The sequence below is a fragment of the Lissotriton helveticus genome, chromosome 8 (assembly GCF_964261635.1).
Source record: "Lissotriton helveticus chromosome 8, aLisHel1.1, whole genome shotgun sequence".
NCBI classification, from domain to species: Eukaryota; Metazoa; Chordata; class Amphibia; order Caudata; family Salamandridae; genus Lissotriton; species Lissotriton helveticus.
In genome coordinates this window covers 528,614,049-528,636,895 of record NC_136069.1, presented here as the reverse complement: position 1 = coordinate 528,636,895, position 22,847 = coordinate 528,614,049, and positions in this window count along the sequence as shown.

The following is a 22,847-nucleotide window of genomic DNA, read 5'->3' as shown; positions in this document are numbered from 1 at the left end:
AATATTCTCAGGTCCGGTACCGCTCGTGGCACGCAGGTGCGTAACCCGGGCTCGTCAGCCCCACCAGCTCAAGGGAGCTTGAATATAAAAGAAAGTCCAATTGGTCGCACACTGCTTGTCCTACCAGCGTGTTGCCCCAAAGCATTGTGGTCCATGAAGTAAGCATCAGCGGGTGCGCCTCTGCCAGAGTCTTGAGCAAAAATCACTGTCGCGTTGGCCATCCCTGGACACGTGTTTCGAGGTTGTTACCTCTCGTCAGCAGGGAATAGGCATATATGTAGGGGTGCTGCGTAGGCTGCCAAAAAATATTCTCAGGTCCGGTACCGCTCGTGGCACGCAGGTGCGTAACCCGGGCTCGTCAGCCCCACCAGCTCAAGGGAGCTTGAATATAAAAGAAAGTCCAATTGGTCGCACACTGCTTGTCCTACCAACGTGTTGCCCCAAAGCATTGTGGTCCATGAAGTAAGCATCAGCGGGTGCGCCTCTGCCAGAATCTTGAGCAAAAATCACTGTCGCGTTGGCCATCCCTGGACACGTGTTTCGAGGTTGTTACCTCTCGTCAGCAGGGAATAGGCATATATGTAGGGGTGCTGCGTAGGCAGCCAAAAAATATTCTCAGGTCCGGTACCGCTTGTGGCACGCAGGTGCGTAACGCGGGCTCGTCAGCCCCACCAGCACAAGGGAGCTTGAACATAAAAGAAAGTCCAATTGGTCGCACACTGCTTGTCCTACCAGCGTGTTGCCCCAAAGCATTGTGGTCCATGAAGTAAGCATCAGCGGGTGCGCCTCTGCCAGAGTCTTGAGCAAAAATCACTGTCGCGTTGGCCATCCCTGGACACGTGTTTCGAGGTTGTTACCTCTCGTCAGCAGGGAATAGGCATATATGTAGGGGTGCTGCGTAGGCTGCCAAAAAATATTCTCAGGTCCGGTACCGCTCGTGGCACGCAGGTGCGTAACCCGGGCTCGTCAGCCCCACCAGCTCAAGGGAGCTTGAATATAAAAGAAAGTCCAATTGGTCGCACACTGCTTGTCCTACCAGCGTGTTGCCCCAAAACATTGTGGTCCATGAAGTAAGCATCAGCGGGTGCGCCTCTGCCAGAGTCTTGAGCAAAAATCACTGTCGCGTTGGCCATCCCTGGACACGTGTTTCGAGGTTGTTACCTCTCGTCAGCAGGGAATAGGCATATATGTAGGGGTGCTGCGTAGGCTGCCAAAAAATATTCTCAGGTCCGGTACCGCTCGTGGCACGCAAGTGCGTAACCTGGGCTCGTCAGCCCCACCAGCTCAAGGGAGCTTGAATATAAAAGAAAGTCCAATTGGTCGCACACTGCTTGTCCTACCAGCGTGTTGCCCCAAAGCATTGTGGTCCATGAAGTAAGCATCAGCGGGTGCGCCTCTGCCAGAGTCTTGAGCAAAAATCACTGTCGCGTTGGCCATCCCTGGACACGTGTTTCGAGGTTGTTACCTCTCGTCAGCAGGGAATAGGCATATATGTAGGGGTGCTGCGTAGGCTGCCAAAAAATATTCTCAGGTCCGGTACCGCTCGTGGCACGCAGGTGCGTAACCCGGGCTCGTCAGCCCCACCAGCTCAAGGGAGCTTGAATATAAAAGAAAGTCCAATTGGTCGCACACTGCTTGTCCTACCAGCGTGTTGCCCCAAAACATTGTGGTCCATGAAACAAGCATCAGCGGGTGCGCCTCTGCCAGAGTCTTGAGCAAAAATCACTGTCGCGTTGGCCATCCCTGGACACGTGTTTCGAGGTTGTTACCTCTCGTCAGCAGGGAATAGGCATATATGTAGGGGTGCTGCGTAGGCTGCCAAAAAATATTCTTAGGTCCGGTACCGCTCGTGGCACGCAGGTGCGTAACCTGTGCTCGTCAGCCCCACCAGCTCAAGGGAGCTTGAATATAAAAGAAAGTCCAATTGGTCGCACACTGCTTGTCCTACCAGCATGTTGCCCCAAAGCATTGTGGTCCATGAAGTAAGCATCAGCGGATGCGCCTCTGCCAGAGTTTAGAGCAAAAATCACTGTCGCGTTGGCCATCCCTGGACACGTGTTTCGAGGTTGTTACCTCTCGTCAGCAGGCAATAGGCATATATGTAGGGGTGCTGCGTAGGCTGCCAAAAAATATTCTCAGGTCCGGTACCGCTTGTGGCACGCAGGTGCGTAACCCGGGCTCGTCAGCCCCACCAGCTCAAGGGAGCTTGAATATAAAAGAAAGTCCAATTGGTCGCACACTGCTTGTCCTACCAGCGTGTTGCCCCAAAGCATTGTGGTCCATGAAGTAAGCATCAGCGGGTGCGCCTCTGCCGGAGTCTTGAGCAAAAATCACTGTCGCGTTGGCCATCCCTGGACACGTGTTTCGAGGTTGTTACCTCTCGTCAGCAGGGAATAGGCATATATGTAGGGGTGCTGCGTAGGCTGCCAAAAAATATTCTCAGGTCCGGTACCGCTCGTGGCACGCAGGTGCGTAACCCGGGCTCGTCAGCCCCACCAGCTCAAGGGAGCTTGAATATAAAAGAAAGTCCAATTGGTCGCACACTGCTTGTCCTACCAGCGTGTTGCCCCAAAGCATTGTGGTCCATGAAGTAAGCATCAGCGGGTGCGCCTCTGCCAGAGTCTTGAGCAAAAATCACTGTCGCGTTGGCCATCCCTGGACACGTGTTTCGAGGTTGTTACCTCTCGTCAGCAGGGAATAGGCATATATGTAGGGGTGCTGCGTAGGCTGCCAAAAAATATTCTCAGGTCCGGTACCGCTCGTGGCACGCAGGTGCGTAACCCGGGCTCGTCAGCCCCACCAGCTCAAGGGAGCTTGAATATAAAAGAAAGTCCAATTGGTCGCACACTGCTTGTCCTACCAGCGTGTTGCCCCAAAGCATTGTGGTCCATGAAGTAAGCATCAGCGGGTGCGCCTCTGCCAGAGTCTTGAGCAAAAATCACTGTCGCGTTGGCCATCCCTGGACACGTGTTTCGAGGTTGTTACCTCTCGTCAGCAGGGAATAGGCATATATGTAGGGGTGCTGCGTAGGCTGCCAAAAAATATTCTCAGGTCCGGTACCGCTCGTGGCACGCAGGTGCGTAACCCGGGCTCGTCAGCCCCACCAGCTCAAGGGAGCTTGAATATAAAAGAAAGTCCAATTGGTCGCACACTGCTTGTCCTACCAACGTGTTGCCCCAAAGCATTGTGGTCCATGAAGTAAGCATCAGCGGGTGCGCCTCTGCCAGAATCTTGAGCAAAAATCACTGTCGCGTTGGCCATCCCTGGACACGTGTTTCGAGGTTGTTACCTCTCGTCAGCAGGGAATAGGCATATATGTAGGGGTGCTGCGTAGGCAGCCAAAAAATATTCTCAGGTCCGGTACCGCTTGTGGCACGCAGGTGCGTAACGCGGGCTCGTCAGCCCCACCAGCACAAGGGAGCTTGAACATAAAAGAAAGTCCAATTGGTCGCACACTGCTTGTCCTACCAGCGTGTTGCCCCAAAGCATTGTGGTCCATGAAGTAAGCATCAGCGGGTGCGCCTCTGCCAGAGTCTTGAGCAAAAATCACTGTCGCGTTGGCCATCCCTGGACACGTGTTTCGAGGTTGTTACCTCTCGTCAGCAGGGAATAGGCATATATGTAGGGGTGCTGCGTAGGCTGCCAAAAAATATTCTCAGGTCCGGTACCGCTCGTGGCACGCAGGTGCGTAACCCGGGCTCGTCAGCCCCACCAGCTCAAGGGAGCTTGAATATAAAAGAAAGTCCAATTGGTCGCACACTGCTTGTCCTACCAGCGTGTTGCCCCAAAACATTGTGGTCCATGAAGTAAGCATCAGCGGGTGCGCCTCTGCCAGAGTCTTGAGCAAAAATCACTGTCGCGTTGGCCATCCCTGGACACGTGTTTCGAGGTTGTTACCTCTCGTCAGCAGGGAATAGGCATATATGTAGGGGTGCTGCGTAGGCTGCCAAAAAATATTCTCAGGTCCGGTACCGCTCGTGGCACGCAAGTGCGTAACCTGGGCTCGTCAGCCCCACCAGCTCAAGGGAGCTTGAATATAAAAGAAAGTCCAATTGGTCCCACACTGCTTGTCCTACCAGCATGTTGCCCCAAAGCATTGTGGTCCATGAAGTAAGCATCAGCGGAAGCGCCTCTGCCAGAGTCTTGAGCAAAAATCACTGTCGCGTTGGCCATCACTGGACACGTGTTTCGAGGTTGTTACCTCTCGTCAGCAGGGAATAGGCATATATGTAGGGGTGCTGCGTAGGCTGCCAAAAAATATTCTCAGGTCCGGTACCGCTCGTGGCACGCAGGTGCGTAACCCGGGCTCGTCAGCCCCACCAGCTCAAGGGAGCTTGAATATAAAAGAAAGTCCAATTGGTCGCACACTGCTTGTCCTACCAGCATGTTGCCCCAAAGCATTGGGGTCCATGAAGTAAGCATCAGCGGGTGCGCCTCTGCCAGAGTCTAGAGCAAAAATCACTGTCGCGTTGGCCATCCCTGGACACGTGTTTCGAGGTTGTTACCTTTCGTCAGCAGGGAATAGGCATATATGTAGGGGTGCTGCGTAAGGCTGCCAAAAAATATTCTCAGGTCCGGTACCGCTCGTGGCACGCAGGTGCGTAACCTGGGCTCGTCAGCCCCACCAGCTCAAGGGAGCTTGAATATAAAAGAAAGTCCAATTGGTCGCACACTGCTTGTCCTACCAGCGTGTTGCCCCAAAGCATTGTGGTCCATGAAGTAAGCATCAGCGGGTGCGCCTCTGCCAGAGTCTTGAGCAAAAATCACTGTCGCGTTGGCCATCCCTGGACACGTGTTTCGAGGTTGTTACCTCTCCTCAGCAGGGAATAGGCATATATGTAGGAGTGCTGCGTAGGCTGCCAAAAAATATTCTCAGGTCCGGTACCGCTCGTGGCACGCAGGTGCGTAACCCGGGCTCGTCAGCCCCACCAGCTCAAGGGAGCTTGAATATAAAAGAAAGTCCAATTGGTCGCACACTGCTTGTCCTACCAGCGTGTTGCCCCAAAACATTGTGGTCCATGAAACAAGCATCAGCGGGTGCGCCTCTGCCAGAGTCTTGAGCAAAAATCACTGTCGCGTTGGCCATCCCTGGACACGTGTTTCGAGGTTGTTACCTCTCGTCAGCAGGGAATAGGCATATATGTAGGGGTGCTGCGTAGGCTGCCAAAAAATATTCTCAGGTCCGGTACCGCTCGTGGCATGCAGGTGCGTAACCCGGGCTTGTCAGCCCCACCAGCTCAAGGGAGCTTGAATATAAAAGAAAGTCCAATTGGTCGCACACTGCTTGTCCTACCAGCGTGTTGCCCCAAAGCATTGTGGTCCATGAAGTAAGCATCAGCGGGTGCGCCTCTGCCAGAGTCTTGAGCAAAAATCACTGTCGCGTTGGCCATCCCTGGACACGTGTTTCAAGGTTGTTACCTCTCGTCAGCAGGGAATAGGCATATATGTAGGGGTGCTGCGTAGGCTGCCAAAAATATATTCTCAGGTCCGGTACCGCTCGTGGCACGCAGGTGCGTAACCCGGGCTCGTCAGCCCCACCAGCTCAAGGGAGCTTGAATATAAAAGAAAGTCCAATTGGTCGCACACTGCTTGTCCTACCAACGTGTTGCCCCAAAGCATTGTGGTCCATGAAGTAAGCATCAGTGGGTGCGCCTCTGCCAGAGTCTTGAGCAAAAATCACTGTCGCGTTGGCCATCCCTGGACACGTGTTTCGAGGTTGTTACCTCTCGTCAGCAGGGAATAGGCATATATGTAGGGGTGCTGCGTAGGCTGCCAAAAAATATTCTCAGGTCCGGTACCGCTCGTGGCACGCAGGTGCGTAACCCGGGCTCGTCAGCCCCACCAGCTCAAGGGAGCTTGAATATAAAAGAAAGTCCAATTGGTCGCACACTGCTTGTCCTACCAGCGTGTTGCCCCAAAGCATTGTGGTCCATGAACTAAGCATCAGCGGGTGCGCCTCTGCCAGAGTCTTGAGCAAAAATCACTGTCGCGTTGGCCATCCCTGGACACGTGTTTCGAGGTTGTTACCTCTCGTCAGCAGGGAATAGGCATATATGTAGGGGTGCTGCGCAGGCTGCCAAAAAATATTCTCAGGTCCGGTACCGCTCGTGGCACGCAGGTGCGTAACCCGGGCTCGTCAGCCCCACCAGCTCAAGGGAGCTTGAATATAAAAGAAAGTCCAATTGGTCACACACTGCTTGTCCTACCAGCAAGTTGCCCCAAAGCATTGTGGTCCATGAAGTAAGCATCAGCGGGTGCGCCTCTGCCAGAGTCTTGAGCAAAAATCACTGTCGCGTTGGCCATCCCTGGACACGTGTTTCGAGGTTGTTACCTCTCGTCAGCAGGGAATAGGCATATATGTAGGGGTGCTGCGTAAGGCTGCCAAAAAATATTCTCAGGTCCGGTACCGCTCGTGGCACGCAGGTGCGTAACCTGGGCTCGTCAGCCCCACCAGCTCAAGGGAGCTTGAATATAAAAGAAAGTCGAATTGGTCGCACACTGCTTGTCCTACCAGCGTGTTGCCCCAAAGCATTGTGGTCCATGAAGTAAGCATCAGCGGGTGCGCCTCTGCCGGAGTCTTGAGCAAAAATCACTGTCGCGTTGGCCATCCCTGGACACGTGTTTCGAGGTTGTTACCTCTCATCAGCAGGGAATAGGCATATATGTAGGGGTGCTGCGTGGGCTGCCAAAAAATATTCTCAGGTCCGGTACCGCTCGTGGCACGCAGGTGCGTAACCTGGGCTCGTCAGCCCCACCAGCTCAAGGGAGCTTGAATATAAAAGAAAGTCCAATTGGTCGCACACTGCTTGTCCTACCAGCGTGTTGCCCCAAAGCATTGTGGTCCATGAAGTAAGCATCAGCGGGTGCGCCTCTGCCGGAGTCTTGAGCAAAAATCACTGTCGCGTTGGCCATCCCTGGACACGTGTTTCGAGGTTGTTACCTCTCATCAGCAGGGAATAGGCATATATGTAGGGGTGCTGCGTGGGCTGCCAAAAAATATTCTCAGGTCCGGTACCGCTCGTGGCACGCAGGTGCGTAACCCGGGCTCGTCAGCCCCACCAGCTCAAGGGAGCTTGAATATAAAAGAAAGTCCAATTGGTCGCACACTGCTTGTCCTACCAGCGTGTTGCCCCAAAGCATTGTGGTCCATGAAGTAAGCATCAGCGGGTGCGCCTCTGCCAGAGTCTTGAGCAAAAATCACTGTCGCGTTGGCCATCCCTGGACACGTGTTTCGAGGTTGTTACCTCTCGTCAGCAGGGAATAGGCATATATGTAGGGGTGCTGCGTAGGCTGCCAAAAAATATTCTCAGGTCCGGTACCGCTCGTGGCACGCAGGTGCGTAACCCGGGCTCGTCAGCCCCACCAGCTCAAGGGAGCTTGAATATAAAAGAAAGTCCAATTGGTCGCACACTGCTTGTCCTACCAGCATGTTGCCCCAAAGCATTGGGGTCCATGAAGTAAGCATCAGCGGGTGCGCCTCTGCCAGAGTCTAGAGCAAAAATCACTGTCGCGTTGGCCATCCCTGGACACGTGTTTCGAGGTTGTTACCTCTCGTCAGCAGGGAATAGGCATATATGTAGGGGTGCTGCGTAAGGCTGCCAAAAAATATTCCCAGGTCCGGTACCGCTCGTGGCACGCAGGTGCGTAACCTGGGCTCGTCAGCCCCACCAGCTCAAGGGAGCTTGAATATAAAAGAAAGTCCAATTGGTCGCACACTGCTTGTCCTACCAGCGTGTTGCCCCAAAGCATTGTGGTCCATGAAGTAAGCATCAGCGGGTGCGCCTCTGCCAGAGTCTTGAGCAAAAATCACTGTCGCGTTGGCCATCCCTGGACACGTGTTTCGAGGTTGTTACCTCTCCTCAGCAGGGAATAGGCATATATGTAGGAGTGCTGCGTAGGCTGCCAAAAAATATTCTCAGGTCCGGTACCGCTCGTGGCACGCAGGTGCGTAACCCGGGCTCGTCAGCCCCACCAGCTCAAGGGAGCTTGAATATAAAAGAAAGTCCAATTGGTCGCACACTGCTTGTCCTACCAGCGTGTTGCCCCAAAACATTGTGGTCCATGAAACAAGCATCAGCGGGTGCGCCTCTGCCAGAGTCTTGAGCAAAAATCACTGTCGCGTTGGCCATCCCTGGACACGTGTTTCGAGGTTGTTACCTCTCGTCAGCAGGGAATAGGCATATATGTAGGGGTGCTGCGTAGGCTGCCAAAAAATATTCTCAGGTCCGGTACCGCTCGTGGCACGCAGGTGCGTAACCCGGGCTTGTCAGCCCCACCAGCTCAAGGGAGCTTGAATATAAAAGAAAGTCCAATTGGTCGCACACTGCTTGTCCTACCAGCGTGTTGCCCCAAAGCATTGTGGTCCATGAAGTAAGCATCAGCGGGTGCACCTCTGCCAGAGTCTTGAGCAAAAATCACTGTCGCGTTGGCCATCCCTGGACACGTGTTTCAAGGTTGTTACCTCTCGTCAGCAGGGAATAGGCATATATGTAGGGGTGCTGCGTAGGCTGCCAAAAATATATTCTCAGGTCCGGTACCGCTCGTGGCACGCAGGTGCGTAACCCGGGCTCGTCAGCCCCACCAGCTCAAGGGAGCTTGAATATAAAAGAAAGTCCAATTGGTCGCACACTGCTTGTCCTACCAACGTGTTGCCCCAAAGCATTGTGGTCCATGAAGTAAGCATCAGTGGGTGCGCCTCTGCCAGAGTCTTGAGCAAAAATCACTGTCGCGTTGGCCATCCCTGGACACGTGTTTCGAGGTTGTTACCTCTCGTCAGCAGGGAATAGGCATATATGTAGGGGTGCTGCGTAGGCTGCCAAAAAATATTCTCAGGTCCGGTACCGCTCGTGGCACGCAAGTGCGTAACCTGGGCTCGTCAGCCCCACCAGCTCAAGGGAGCTTGAATATAAAAGAAAGTCCAATTGGTCCCACACTGCTTGTCCTACCAGCATGTTGCCCCAAAGCATTGTGGTCCATGAAGTAAGCATCAGCGGAAGCGCCTCTGCCAGAGTCTTGAGCAAAAATCACTGTCGCGTTGGCCATCACTGGACACGTGTTTCGAGGTTGTTACCTCTCGTCAGCAGGGAATAGGCATATATGTAGGGGTGCTGCGTAGGCTGCCAAAAAATATTCTCAGGTCCGGTACCGCTCGTGGCACGCAGGTGCGTAACCCGGGCTCGTCAGCCCCACCAGCTCAAGGGAGCTTGAATATAAAAGAAAGTCCAATTGGTCGCACACTGCTTGTCCTACCAGCATGTTGCCCCAAAGCATTGGGGTCCATGAAGTAAGCATCAGCGGGTGCGCCTCTGCCAGAGTCTAGAGCAAAAATCACTGTCGCGTTGGCCATCCCTGGACACGTGTTTCGAGGTTGTTACCTCTCGTCAGCAGGGAATAGGCATATATGTAGGGGTGCTGCGTAAGGCTGCCAAAAAATATTCTCAGGTCCGGTACCGCTCGTGGCACGCAGGTGCGTAACCTGGGCTCGTCAGCCCCACCAGCTCAAGGGAGCTTGAATATAAAAGAAAGTCCAATTGGTCGCACACTGCTTGTCCTACCAGCGTGTTGCCCCAAAGCATTGTGGTCCATGAAGTAAGCATCAGCGGGTGCGCCTCTGCCAGAGTCTTGAGCAAAAATCACTGTCGCGTTGGCCATCCCTGGACACGTGTTTCGAGGTTGTTACCTCTCCTCAGCAGGGAATAGGCATATATGTAGGAGTGCTGCGTAGGCTGCCAAAAAATATTCTCAGGTCCGGTACCGCTCGTGGCACGCAGGTGCGTAACCCGGGCTCGTCAGCCCCACCAGCTCAAGGGAGCTTGAATATAAAAGAAAGTCCAATTGGTCGCACACTGCTTGTCCTACCAGCGTGTTGCCCCAAAACATTGTGGTCCATGAAACAAGCATCAGCGGGTGCGCCTCTGCCAGAGTCTTGAGCAAAAATCACTGTCGCGTTGGCCATCCCTGGACACGTGTTTCGAGGTTGTTACCTCTCGTCAGCAGGGAATAGGCATATATGTAGGGGTGCTGCGTAGGCTGCCAAAAAATATTCTCAGGTCCGGTACCGCTCGTGGCATGCAGGTGCGTAACCCGGGCTTGTCAGCCCCACCAGCTCAAGGGAGCTTGAATATAAAAGAAAGTCCAATTGGTCGCACACTGCTTGTCCTACCAGCGTGTTGCCCCAAAGCATTGTGGTCCATGAAGTAAGCATCAGCGGGTGCGCCTCTGCCAGAGTCTTGAGCAAAAATCACTGTCGCGTTGGCCATCCCTGGACACGTGTTTCAAGGTTGTTACCTCTCGTCAGCAGGGAATAGGCATATATGTAGGGGTGCTGCGTAGGCTGCCAAAAATATATTCTCAGGTCCGGTACCGCTCGTGGCACGCAGGTGCGTAACCCGGGCTCGTCAGCCCCACCAGCTCAAGGGAGCTTGAATATAAAAGAAAGTCCAATTGGTCGCACACTGCTTGTCCTACCAACGTGTTGCCCCAAAGCATTGTGGTCCATGAAGTAAGCATCAGTGGGTGCGCCTCTGCCAGAGTCTTGAGCAAAAATCACTGTCGCGTTGGCCATCCCTGGACACGTGTTTCGAGGTTGTTACCTCTCGTCAGCAGGGAATAGGCATATATGTAGGGGTGCTGCGTAGGCTGCCAAAAAATATTCTCAGGTCCGGTACCGCTCGTGGCACGCAGGTGCGTAACCCGGGCTCGTCAGCCCCACCAGCTCAAGGGAGCTTGAATATAAAAGAAAGTCCAATTGGTCGCACACTGCTTGTCCTACCAGCGTGTTGCCCCAAAGCATTGTGGTCCATGAACTAAGCATCAGCGGGTGCGCCTCTGCCAGAGTCTTGAGCAAAAATCACTGTCGCGTTGGCCATCCCTGGACACGTGTTTCGAGGTTGTTACCTCTCGTCAGCAGGGAATAGGCATATATGTAGGGGTGCTGCGCAGGCTGCCAAAAAATATTCTCAGGTCCGGTACCGCTCGTGGCACGCAGGTGCGTAACCCGGGCTCGTCAGCCCCACCAGCTCAAGGGAGCTTGAATATAAAAGAAAGTCCAATTGGTCACACACTGCTTGTCCTACCAGCAAGTTGCCCCAAAGCATTGTGGTCCATGAAGTAAGCATCAGCGGGTGCGCCTCTGCCAGAGTCTTGAGCAAAAATCACTGTCGCGTTGGCCATCCCTGGACACGTGTTTCGAGGTTGTTACCTCTCGTCAGCAGGGAATAGGCATATATGTAGGGGTGCTGCGTAAGGCTGCCAAAAAATATTCTCAGGTCCGGTACCGCTCGTGGCACGCAGGTGCGTAACCTGGGCTCGTCAGCCCCACCAGCTCAAGGGAGCTTGAATATAAAAGAAAGTCGAATTGGTCGCACACTGCTTGTCCTACCAGCGTGTTGCCCCAAAGCATTGTGGTCCATGAAGTAAGCATCAGCGGGTGCGCCTCTGCCGGAGTCTTGAGCAAAAATCACTGTCGCGTTGGCCATCCCTGGACACGTGTTTCGAGGTTGTTACCTCTCATCAGCAGGGAATAGGCATATATGTAGGGGTGCTGCGTGGGCTGCCAAAAAATATTCTCAGGTCCGGTACCGCTCGTGGCACGCAGGTGCGTAACCTGGGCTCGTCAGCCCCACCAGCTCAAGGGAGCTTGAATATAAAAGAAAGTCCAATTGGTCGCACACTGCTTGTCCTACCAGCGTGTTGCCCCAAAGCATTGTGGTCCATGAAGTAAGCATCAGCGGGTGCGCCTCTGCCGGAGTCTTGAGCAAAAATCACTGTCGCGTTGGCCATCCCTGGACACGTGTTTCGAGGTTGTTACCTCTCATCAGCAGGGAATAGGCATATATGTAGGGGTGCTGCGTGGGCTGCCAAAAAATATTCTCAGGTCCGGTACCGCTCGTGGCACGCAGGTGCGTAACCCGGGCTCGTCAGCCCCACCAGCTCAAGGGAGCTTGAATATAAAAGAAAGTCCAATTGGTCGCACACTGCTTGTCCTACCAGCGTGTTGCCCCAAAGCATTGTGGTCCATGAAGTAAGCATCAGCGGGTGCGCCTCTGCCAGAGTCTTGAGCAAAAATCACTGTCGCGTTGGCCATCCCTGGACACGTGTTTCGAGGTTGTTACCTCTCGTCAGCAGGGAATAGGCATATATGTAGGGGTGCTGCGTAGGCTGCCAAAAAATATTCTCAGGTCCGGTACCGCTCGTGGCACGCAGGTGCGTAACCCGGGCTCGTCAGCCCCACCAGCTCAAGGGAGCTTGAATATAAAAGAAAGTCCAATTGGTCGCACACTGCTTGTCCTACCAGCATGTTGCCCCAAAGCATTGGGGTCCATGAAGTAAGCATCAGCGGGTGCGCCTCTGCCAGAGTCTAGAGCAAAAATCACTGTCGCGTTGGCCATCCCTGGACACGTGTTTCGAGGTTGTTACCTCTCGTCAGCAGGGAATAGGCATATATGTAGGGGTGCTGCGTAAGGCTGCCAAAAAATATTCCCAGGTCCGGTACCGCTCGTGGCACGCAGGTGCGTAACCTGGGCTCGTCAGCCCCACCAGCTCAAGGGAGCTTGAATATAAAAGAAAGTCCAATTGGTCGCACACTGCTTGTCCTACCAGCGTGTTGCCCCAAAGCATTGTGGTCCATGAAGTAAGCATCAGCGGGTGCGCCTCTGCCAGAGTCTTGAGCAAAAATCACTGTCGCGTTGGCCATCCCTGGACACGTGTTTCGAGGTTGTTACCTCTCCTCAGCAGGGAATAGGCATATATGTAGGAGTGCTGCGTAGGCTGCCAAAAAATATTCTCAGGTCCGGTACCGCTCGTGGCACGCAGGTGCGTAACCCGGGCTCGTCAGCCCCACCAGCTCAAGGGAGCTTGAATATAAAAGAAAGTCCAATTGGTCGCACACTGCTTGTCCTACCAGCGTGTTGCCCCAAAACATTGTGGTCCATGAAACAAGCATCAGCGGGTGCGCCTCTGCCAGAGTCTTGAGCAAAAATCACTGTCGCGTTGGCCATCCCTGGACACGTGTTTCGAGGTTGTTACCTCTCGTCAGCAGGGAATAGGCATATATGTAGGGGTGCTGCGTAGGCTGCCAAAAAATATTCTCAGGTCCGGTACCGCTCGTGGCACGCAGGTGCGTAACCCGGGCTTGTCAGCCCCACCAGCTCAAGGGAGCTTGAATATAAAAGAAAGTCCAATTGGTCGCACACTGCTTGTCCTACCAGCGTGTTGCCCCAAAGCATTGTGGTCCATGAAGTAAGCATCAGCGGGTGCACCTCTGCCAGAGTCTTGAGCAAAAATCACTGTCGCGTTGGCCATCCCTGGACACGTGTTTCAAGGTTGTTACCTCTCGTCAGCAGGGAATAGGCATATATGTAGGGGTGCTGCGTAGGCTGCCAAAAATATATTCTCAGGTCCGGTACCGCTCGTGGCACGCAGGTGCGTAACCCGGGCTCGTCAGCCCCACCAGCTCAAGGGAGCTTGAATATAAAAGAAAGTCCAATTGGTCGCACACTGCTTGTCCTACCAACGTGTTGCCCCAAAGCATTGTGGTCCATGAAGTAAGCATCAGTGGGTGCGCCTCTGCCAGAGTCTTGAGCAAAAATCACTGTCGCGTTGGCCATCCCTGGACACGTGTTTCGAGGTTGTTACCTCTCGTCAGCAGGGAATAGGCATATATGTAGGGGTGCTGCGTAGGCTGCCAAAAAATATTCTCAGGTCCGGTACCGCTCGTGGCACGCAGGTGCGTAACCCGGGCTCGTCAGCCCCACCAGCTCAAGGGAGCTTGAATATAAAAGAAAGTCCAATTGGTCGCACACTGCTTGTCCTACCAGCGTGTTGCCCCAAAGCATTGTGGTCCATGAACTAAGCATCAGCGGGTGCGCCTCTGCCAGAGTCTTGAGCAAAAATCACTGTCGCGTTGGCCATCCCTGGACACGTGTTTCGAGGTTGTTACCTCTCGTCAGCAGGGAATAGGCATATATGTAGGGGTGCTGCGCAGGCTGCCAAAAAATATTCTCAGGTCCGGTACCGCTCGTGGCACGCAGGTGCGTAACCCGGGCTCGTCAGCCCCACCAGCTCAAGGGAGCTTGAATATAAAAGAAAGTCCAATTGGTCACACACTGCTTGTCCTACCAGCAAGTTGCCCCAAAGCATTGTGGTCCATGAAGTAAGCATCAGCGGGTGCGCCTCTGCCAGAGTCTTGAGCAAAAATCAATGTCGCGTTGGCCATCCCTGGACACGTGTTTCGAGGTTGTTACCTCTCGTCAGCAGGGAATAGGCATATATGTAGGGGTGCTGCGTAAGGCTGCCAAAAAATATTCTCAGGTCCGGTACCGCTCGTGGCACGCAGGTGCGTAACCTGGGCTCGTCAGCCCCACCAGCTCAAGGGAGCTTGAATATAAAAGAAAGTCGAATTGGTCGCACACTGCTTGTCCTACCAGCGTGTTGCCCCAAAGCATTGTGGTCCATGAAGTAAGCATCAGCGGGTGCGCCTCTGCCGGAGTCTTGAGCAAAAATCACTGTCGCGTTGGCCATCCCTGGACACGTGTTTCGAGGTTGTTACCTCTCATCAGCAGGGAATAGGCATATATGTAGGGGTGCTGCGTGGGCTGCCAAAAAATATTCTCAGGTCCGGTACCGCTCGTGGCACGCAGGTGCGTAACCTGGGCTCGTCAGCCCCACCAGCTCAAGGGAGCTTGAATATAAAAGAAAGTCCAATTGGTCGCACACTGCTTGTCCTACCAGCGTGTTGCCCCAAAGCATTGTGGTCCATGAAGTAAGCATCAGCGGGTGCGCCTCTGCCGGAGTCTTGAGCAAAAATCACTGTCGCGTTGGCCATCCCTGGACACGTGTTTCGAGGTTGTTACCTCTCATCAGCAGGGAATAGGCATATATGTAGGGGTGCTGCGTGGGCTGCCAAAAAATATTCTCAGGTCCGGTACCGCTCGTGGCACGCAGGTGCGTAACCCGGGCTCGTCAGCCCCACCAGCTCAAGGGAGCTTGAATATAAAAGAAAGTCCAATTGGTCGCACACTGCTTGTCCTACCAGCGTGTTGCCCCAAAGCATTGTGGTCCATGAAGTAAGCATCAGCGGGTGCGCCTCTGCCAGAGTCTTGAGCAAAAATCACTGTCGCGTTGGCCATCCCTGGACACGTGTTTCGAGGTTGTTACCTCTCGTCAGCAGGGAATAGGCATATATGTAGGGGTGCTGCGTAGGCTGCCAAAAAATATTCTCAGGTCTGGTACCGCTCGTGGCACGCAGGTGCGTAACCCGGGCTTGTCAGCCCCACCAGCTCAAGGGAGCTTGAATATAAAAGAAAGTCCAATTGGTCGCACACTGCTTGTCCTACCAGCGTGTTGCCCCAAAGCATTGTGGTCCATGAAGTAAGCATCAGCGGGTGCGCCTCTGCCAGAGTCTTGAGCAAAAATCACTGTCGCGTTGGCCATCCCTGGACACGTGTTTCAAGGTTGTTACCTCTCGTCAGCAGGGAATAGGCATATATGTAGGGGTGCTGCGTAGGCTGCCAAAAATATATTCTCAGGTCCGGTACCGCTCGTGGCACGCAGGTGCGTAACCCGGGCTCGTCAGCCCCACCAGCTCAAGGGAGCTTGAATATAAAAGAAAGTCCAATTGGTCGCACACTGCTTGTCCTACCAACGTGTTGCCCCAAAGCATTGTGGTCCATGAAGTAAGCATCAGTGGGTGCGCCTCTGCCAGAGTCTTGAGCAAAAATCACTGTCGCGTTGGCCATCCCTGGACACGTGTTTCGAGGTTGTTACCTCTCGTCAGCAGGGAATAGGCATATATGTAGGGGTGCTGCGTAGGCTGCCAAAAAATATTCTCAGGTCCGGTACCGCTCGTGGCACGCAGGTGCGTAACCCGGGCTCGTCAGCCCCACCAGCTCAAGGGAGCTTGAATATAAAAGAAAGTCCAATTGGTCGCACACTGCTTGTCCTACCAGCGTGTTGCCCCAAAGCATTGTGGTCCATGAAGTAAGCATCAGCGGGTGCGCCTCTGCCAGAGTCTTGAGCAAAAATCACTGTCGCGTTGGCCATCCCTGGACACGTGTTTCGAGGTTGTTACCTCTCGTCAGCAGGGAATAGGCATATATGTAGGGGTGCTGCGCAGGCTGCCAAAAAATATTCTCAGGTCCGGTACCGCTCGTGGCACGCAGGTGCGTAACCCGGGCTCGTCAGCCCCACCAGCTCAAGGGAGCTTGAATATAAAAGAAAGTCCAATTGGTCACACACTGCTTGTCCTACCAGCAAGTTGCCCCAAAGCATTGTGGTCCATGAAGTAAGCATCAGCGGGTGCGCCTCTGCCAGAGTCTTGAGCAAAAATCACTGTCGCGTTGGCCATCCCTGGACACGTGTTTCGAGGTTGTTACCTCTCGTCAGCAGGGAATAGGCATATATGTAGGGGTGCTGCGTAAGGCTGCCAAAAAATATTCTCAGGTCCGGTACCGCTCGTGGCACGCAGGTGCGTAACCTGGGCTCGTCAGCCCCACCAGCTCAAGGGAGCTTGAATATAAAAGAAAGTCGAATTGGTCGCACACTGCTTGTCCTACCAGCGTGTTGCCCCAAAGCATTGTGGTCCATGAAGTAAGCATCAGCGGGTGCGCCTCTGCCGGAGTCTTGAGCAAAAATCACTGTCGCGTTGGCCATCCCTGGACACGTGTTTCGAGGTTGTTACCTCTCATCAGCAGGGAATAGGCATATATGTAGGGGTGCTGCGTGGGCTGCCAAAAAATATTCTCAGGTCCGATACCGCTCGTGGCACGCAGGTGCGTAACCTGGGCTCGTCAGCCCCACCAGCTCAAGGGAGCTTGAATATAAAAGAAAGTCCAATTGGTCGCACACTGCTTGTCCTACCAGCGTGTTGCCCCAAAGCATTGTGGTCCATGAAGTAAGCATCAGCGGGTGCGCCTCTGCCGGAGTCTTGAGCAAAAATCACTGTCGCGTTGGCCATCCCTGGACACGTGTTTCGAGGTTGTTACCTCTCATCAGCAGGGAATAGGCATATATGTAGGGGTGCTGCGTGGGCTGCCAAAAAATATTCTCAGGTCCGGTACCGCTCGTGGCACGCAGGTGCGTAACCCGGGCTCGTCAGCCCCACCAGCTCAAGGGAGCTTGAATATAAGAGAAAGTCCAATTGGTCGCACACTGCTTGTCCTACCAGCGTGTTGCCCCAAAGCATTGTGGTCCATGAAGTAAGCATCAGCGGGTGCGCCTCTGCCAGAGTCTTGAGCAAAAATCACTGTCGCGTTGGCCATCCCTGGACACGTGTTTCGAGGTTGTTACCTCTCGTCAGCAGGGAATAGGCATATATGTAGGGGTGCTGCGTAGGCTGCCAAAAAATATTCTCAGGTCCGGTACCGCTCGTGGCACGCAGGTGCGTAACCCGGGCTCGTCAGCCCCACCAGCTCCAGGGAGCTTGAATATAAAAGAAAGTCCAATTGGTCGCACACTGCTTGTCCTACCAACGTGTTGCCCCAAAGCATTGTGGTCCATGAAGTAAGCATCAGTGGGTGCGCCTCTGCCAGAGTCTTGAGCAAAAATCACTGTCGCGTTGGCCATCCCTGGACACGTGTTTCGAGGTTGTTACCTCTCGTCAGCAGGGAATAGGCATATATGTAGGGGTGCTGCGTAGGCTGCCAAAAAATATTCTCAGGTCCGGTACCGCTCGTGGCACGCAGGTGCGTAACCCGGGCTCGTCAGCCCCACCAGCTCAAGGGAGCTTGAATATAAAAGAAAGTCCAATTGGTCGCACACTGCTTGTCCTACCAGCGTGTTGCCCCAAAGCATTGTGGTCCATGAACTAAGCATCAGCGGGTGCGCCTCTGCCAGAGTCTTGAGCAAAAATCATTGTCGCGTTGGCCATCCCTGGACACGTGTTTCGAGGTTGTTACCTCTCGTCAGCAGGGAATAGGCATATATGTAGGGGTGCTGCGCAGGCTGCCAAAAAATATTCTCAGGTCCGGTACCGCTCGTGGCACGCAGGTGCGTAACCCGGGCTCGTCAGCCCCACCAGCTCAAGGGAGCTTGAATATAAAAGAAAGTCCAATTGGTCGCACACTGCTTGTCCTACCAGCATGTTGCCCCAAAGCATTGGGGTCCATGAAGTAAGCATCAGCGGGTGCGCCTCTGCCAGAGTCTAGAGCAAAAATCACTGTCGCGTTGGCCATCCCTGGACACGTGTTTCGAGGTTGTTACCTCTCGTCAGCAGGGAATAGGCATATATGTAGGGGTGCTGCGTAAGGCTGCCAAAAAATATTCTCAGGTCCGGTACCGCTCGTGGCACGCAGGTGCGTAACCTGGGCTCGTCAGCCCCACCAGCTCAAGGGAGCTTGAATATAAAAGAAAGTCCAATTGGTCGCACACTGCTTGTCCTACCAGCGTGTTGCCCCAAAGCATTGTGGTCCATGAAGTAAGCATCAGCGGGTGCGCCTCTGCCAGAGTCTTGAGCAAAAATCACTGTCGCGTTGGCCATCCCTGGACACGTGTTTCGAGGTTGTTACCTCTCCTCAGCAGGGAATAGGCATATATGTAGGAGTGCTACGTAGGCTGCCAAAAAATATTCTCAGGTCCGGTACCGCTCGTGGCACGCAGGTGCGTAACCCGGGCTCGTCAGCCCCACCAGCTCAAGGGAGCTTGAATATAAAAGAAAGTCCAATTGGTCGCACACTGCTTGTCCTACCAGCGTGTTGCCCCAAAACATTGTGGTCCATGAAACAAGCATCAGCGGGTGCGCCTCTGCCAGAGTCTTGAGCAAAAATCACTGTCGCGTTGGCCATCCCTGGACACGTGTTTCGAGGTTGTTACCTCTCGTCAGCAGGGAATAGGCATATATGTAGGGGTGCTGCGTAGGCTGCCAAAAAATATTCTCAGGTCCGGTACCGCTCGTGGCACGCAGGTGCGTAACCCGGGCTCGTCAGCCCCACCAGCTCAAGGGAGCTTGAATATAAAAGAAAGTCCAATTGGTCGCACACTGCTTGTCCTACCAGCGTGTTGCCCCAAAGCATTGTGGTCCATGAAGTAAGCATCAGCGGGTGCGCCTCTGCCGGAGTCTTGAGCAAAAATCACTGTCGCGTTGGCCATCCCTGGACACGTGTTTCGAGGTTGTTACCTCTCGTCAGCAGGGAATAGGCATATATGTAGGGGTGCTGCGTAGGCTGCCAAAAAATATTCTCAGGTCCGGTACCGCTCGTGGCACGCAGGTGCGTAACCCGGGCTCGTCAGCCCCACCAGCTCAAGGGAGCTTGAATATAAAAGAAAGTCCAATTGGTCGCACACTGCTTGTCCTACCAGCGTGTTGCCCCAAAGCATTGTGGTCCATGAAGTAAGCATCAGCGGGTGCGCCTCTGCCAGAGTCTTGAGCAAAAATCACTGTCGCGTTGGCCATCCCTGGACACGTGTTTCGAGGTTGTTACCTCTCGTCAGCAGGGAATAGGCATATATGTAGGGGTGCTGCGTAGGCTGCCAAAAAATATTCTCAGGTCCGGTACCGCTCGTGGCACGCAGGTGCGTAACCCGGGCTCGTCAGCCCCACCAGCTCAAGGGAGCTTGAATATAAAAGAAAGTCCAATTGGTCGCACACTGCTTGTCCTACCAGCGTGTTGCCCCAAAGCATTGTGGTCCATGAAGTAAGCATCAGCGGGTGCGCCTCTGCCAGAGTCTTGAGCAAAAATCACTGTCGCGTTGGCCATCCCTGGACACGTGTTTCGAGGTTGTTACCTCTCGTCAGCAGGGAATAGGCATATATGTAGGGGTGCTGCGTAGGCTGCCAAAAAATATTCTCAGGTCCGGTACCGCTCGTGGCACGCAGGTGCGTAACCCGGGCTCGTCAGCCCCACCAGCTCAAGGGAGCTTGAATATAAAAGAAAGTCCAATTGGTCGCACACTGCTTGTCCTACCAACGTGTTGCCCCAAAGCATTGTGGTCCATGAAGTAAGCATCAGCGGGTGCGCCTCTGCCAGAATCTTGAGCAAAAATCACTGTCGCGTTGGCCATCCCTGGACACGTGTTTCGAGGTTGTTACCTCTCGTCAGCAGGGAATAGGCATATATGTAGGGGTGCTGCGTAGGCAGCCAAAAAATATTCTCAGGTCCGGTACCGCTTGTGGCACGCAGGTGCGTAACGCGGGCTCGTCAGCCCCACCAGCACAAGGGAGCTTGAACATAAAAGAAAGTCCAATTGGTCGCACACTGCTTGTCCTACCAGCGTGTTGCCCCAAAGCATTGTGGTCCATGAAGTAAGCATCAGCGGGTGCGCCTCTGCCAGAGTCTTGAGCAAAAATCACTGTCGCGTTGGCCATCCCTGGACACGTGTTTCGAGGTTGTTACCTCTCGTCAGCAGGGAATAGGCATATATGTAGGGGTGCTGCGTAGGCTGCCAAAAAATATTCTCAGGTCCGGTACCGCTCGTGGCACGCAGGTGCGTAACCCGGGCTCGTCAGCCCCACCAGCTCAAGGGAGCTTGAATATAAAAGAAAGTCCAATTGGTCGCACACTGCTTGTCCTACCAGCGTGTTGCCCCAAAACATTGTGGTCCATGAAGTAAGCATCAGCGGGTGCGCCTCTGCCAGAGTCTTGAGCAAAAATCACTGTCGCGTTGGCCATCCCTGGACACGTGTTTCGAGGTTGTTACCTCTCGTCAGCAGGGAATAGGCATATATGTAGGGGTGCTGCGTAGGCTGCCAAAAAATATTCTCAGGTCCGGTACCGCTCGTGGCACGCAAGTGCGTAACCTGGGCTCGTCAGCCCCACCAGCTCAAGGGAGCTTGAATATAAAAGAAAGTCCAATTGGTCCCACACTGCTTGTCCTACCAGCATGTTGCCCCAAAGCATTGTGGTCCATGAAGTAAGCATCAGCGGAAGCGCCTCTGCCAGAGTCTTGAGCAAAAATCACTGTCGCGTTGGCCATCCCTGGACACGTGTTTCGAGGTTGTTACCTCTCGTCAGCAGGGAATAGGCATATATGTAGGGGTGCTGCGTAGGCTGCCAAAAAATATTCTCAGGTCCGGTACCGCTCGTGGCACGCAGGTGCGTAACCCGGGCTCGTCAGCCCCACCAGCTCAAGGGAGCTTGAATATAAAAGAAAGTCCAATTGGTCGCACACTGCTTGTCCTACCAGCGTGTTGCCCCAAAGCATTGTGGTCCATGAAGTAAGCATCAGCGGGTGCGCCTCTGCCAGAGTCTTGAGCAAAAATCACTGTCGCGTTGGCCATCCCTGGACACGTGTTTCGAGGTTGTTACCTCTCCTCAGCAGGGAATAGGCATATATGTAGGAGTGCTGCGTAGGCTGCCAAAAAATATTCTCAGGTCCGGTACCGCTCGTGGCACGCAGGTGCGTAACCCGGGCTCGTCAGCCCCACCAGCTCAAGGGAGCTTGAATATAAAAGAAAGTCCAATTGGTCGCACACTGCTTGTCCTACCAGCGTGTTGCCCCAAAACATTGTGGTCCATGAAACAAGCATCAGCGGGTGCGCCTCTGCCAGAGTCTTGAGCAAAAATCACTGTCGCGTTGGCCATCCCTGGACACGTGTTTCGAGGTTGTTACCTCTCGTCAGCAGGGAATAGGCATATATGTAGGGGTGCTGCGTAGGCTGCCAAAAAATATTCTCAGGTCCGGTACCGCTCGTGGCACGCAGGTGCGTAACCCGGGCTTGTCAGCCCCACCAGCTCAAGGGAGCTTGAATATAAAAGAAAGTCCAATTGGTCGCACACTGCTTGTCCTACCAGCGTGTTGCCCCAAAGCATTGTGGTCCATGAAGTAAGCATCAGCGGGTGCGCCTCTGCCAGAGTCTTGAGCAAAAATCACTGTCGCGTTGGCCATCCCTGGACACGTGTTTCAAGGTTGTTACCTCTCGTCAGCAGGGAATAGGCATATATGTAGGGGTGCTGCGTAGGCTGCCAAAAATATATTCTCAGGTCCGGTACCGCTCGTGGCACGCAGGTGCGTAACCCGGGCTCGTCAGCCCCACCAGCTCAAGGGAGCTTGAATATAAAAGAAAGTCCAATTGGTCGCACACTGCTTGTCCTACCAACGTGTTGCCCCAAAGCATTGTGGTCCATGAAGTAAGCATCAGTGGGTGCGCCTCTGCCAGAGTCTTGAGCAAAAATCACTGTCGCGTTGGCCATCCCTGGACACGTGTTTCGAGGTTGTTACCTCTCGTCAGCAGGGAATAGGCATATATGTAGGGGTGCTGCGTAGGCTGCCAAAAAATATTCTCAGGTCCGGTACCGCTCGTGGCACGCAGGTGCGTAACCCGGGCTCGTCAGCCCCACCAGCTCAAGGGAGCTTGAATATAAAAGAAAGTCCAATTGGTCGCACACTGCTTGTCCTACCAGCGTGTTGCCCCAAAGCATTGTGGTCCATGAACTAAGCATCAGCGGGTGCGCCTCTGCCAGAGTCTTGAGCAAAAATCACTGTCGCGTTGGCCATCCCTGGACACGTGTTTCGAGGTTGTTACCTCTCGTCAGCAGGGAATAGGCATATATGTAGGGGTGCTGCGCAGGCTGCCAAAAAATATTCTCAGGTCCGGTACCGCTCGTGGCACGCAGGTGCGTAACCCGGGCTCGTCAGCCCCACCAGCTCAAGGGAGCTTGAATATAAAAGAAAGTCCAATTGGTCACACACTGCTTGTCCTACCAGCAAGTTGCCCCAAAGCATTGTGGTCCATGAAGTAAGCATCAGCGGGTGCGCCTCTGCCAGAGTCTTGAGCAAAAATCACTGTCGCGTTGGCCATCCCTGGACACGTGTTTCGAGGTTGTTACCTCTCGTCAGCAGGGAATAGGCATATATGTAGGGGTGCTGCGTAAGGCTGCCAAAAAATATTCTCAGGTCCGGTACCGCTCGTGGCA